We start from the raw sequence: 1993 nt of genomic DNA on the forward strand, positions 1-1993 counted from the left end.
GGAGTTTGCATGTTCTCCCCGTGTCTGCGTGGGTTTCCTCTGGGTGCTCCGTTTCCTCCCACAGTCAAAAGATGTGCTGGGTTGGTGGATTGGCCATGCTAAATTGCCCGTAGTGCCCAGGGATGTTTAGGTTAGGTGGGCTAGACATGGGAAATTAGGGGAATGGGTCTGGGTAGGATGCTGTTTGGAGGGGCTGTGTGGACTTGTTGGGCCAAGTGGCCTGTTTCCACACTGTAGGGATTCTATGATTCTATTACGATTAGCATTAAAATAAAAGACGTTTCGTGATTGTGATGTTTCGATGTTCCAATGAGCTTATCTTGCTGAATTAAGCATTTTCGTTGAATCAGCATCACATTTTAAGATGTTTGGTCACTATGAGATAGCAATGTTCCAGTGTGCTTATCTGACTGAATCAAGCGCTTTAGTGCAATCGACATCAGATTTGACGACATTTGGTGACTGTGAGATTTTGATGTTCCAGTGCGCTTATCTGACTTCAGTATGATGTTGATTGTAATAAAATGCTTAAGTCGTGTGATGAATGTGAGATGTTGATGTTCTAATCTGCTTATCTCATTTTAGTAGAATCAGCATCAGATTTTTGGTGACAGCGAGATTTTGATGATGTCCAGTTTTTATCTCAGTGAAATAAGTGTTTTAGTACAATATTCATCACATTTTAAGATGTTTGGTACGTGAGATATTGATGTTCCAATGTGATTATCTCACTGAAGTAAGCATTTTCGTTGAATCAGCATCACATTTTAAGATGTTTGGTGACTGTGAGATGGCCATGTTCCAGTGTGCTTATATCTCACTGAATCAAACATTTTAGTATGATCAGCATCAGATTTGAAGACGTTTGATGACTGAGAGATTTTAATGTTCCAATGTGCTTATCTGACTGAAATCAAATGTGATGTTGATTGTGATAAAATGCTTAAGTCGTGTGATGAATGTGAGATATTGATGCTCTAATGGGCTCATCTCATTTTTGTAGAATCAGCATCAGATTTTTGATGACAGTGAGATTTTGATGATCTTAAAGTGCTTATCTCAGTGAAATAAGCGTTTTAGTATAATCCACATCAAATTTTAAGACGTTTGGTGGCTGTGGAATTTAGGTGTTCCGATGTGCTTCTCTGACCAAAATATTCATTTTGGTACAATCAGCCTCTGACTTTAAGACATTTGTTGACTGTAAGATTTTGAGGTTTACGTGCATTGGTGATTCAGTGGTAGAATTCTCGCCTGCCACATGGGAGGCCCAGGTTCGATTCCTGGCCTATGTATCTTGGGGTGGCGCGGTGGCTCAGTGCTTAGCACTGCTGCCTCACCGTGCCAGGGACCCGGGTTTGATTCCACCCTTGGACGACTGTCTGTGTGCAGTTTGCACATTCTCCCCTTGTCTGCGTGGATTTCCTCCGGGTGCTCCGGTTTCCTCCCACAGTCCAAAGATGTGCAGGCTAGGTGGATTGGCCATGCTAAATTGTCTGTAGTGTTCAGGGATGTGTAGATTAGGTGGGTTATAGGGGGGAAGGGTCTGGGTGGGATGCTATGAGAGTCGGTGTGGACTTGTTGGGCCGGATTCTATGATTCTTCTATGATTCATACAAAGCGCATTAGATTTTAAGATGTTTGGTGACTGGAACCTCAAAATCTTACAATTTGTTTCTCTCCTTGAAATAAGCATTTTAGTACAACAACATCGGATGTTAAGACGTTTGATTACTGTGAAATTTTGATAATCCAATGTGCTTCTTTCACTGAAATCAGTCAGCTTGAGAAATTGTCATTTTTATAATGAGAGATTTTGTTGTTCCATTGTGCTTATCTCATCAAGATAAGTGTTTTATTGCAATTAGCATCAGATTTTAAGATGGTTGGTGCCTGTGAGATTTTGTTGTTCCGATGTGCTTTTCTCACCGGCATGATCATTGTGGTAAGGTGTCTGCTGACTGGAAGATTTTGATGTTCCATTTGAATAAGC

The 1993-nt window shown here is 41.0% G+C and overlaps 1 non-coding gene across 1 annotated transcript; it reads left to right on the forward strand.

Moving 5' to 3' along the window:
* The first annotated feature begins 1224 nt into the window (after positions 1-1224).
* On the forward strand, positions 1225-1295 carry trnag-gcc. The gene has a single exon. It is a non-coding gene; the product is annotated as a tRNA-Gly (tRNA).
* The last annotated feature ends 698 nt before the right edge of the window (positions 1296-1993 follow it).

Source organism: Rhincodon typus, chromosome 12 (genome assembly GCF_021869965.1).
Source record: "Rhincodon typus isolate 14 chromosome 12, sRhiTyp1.1, whole genome shotgun sequence".
Classification (NCBI taxonomy): Eukaryota; Metazoa; Chordata; class Chondrichthyes; order Orectolobiformes; family Rhincodontidae; genus Rhincodon; species Rhincodon typus.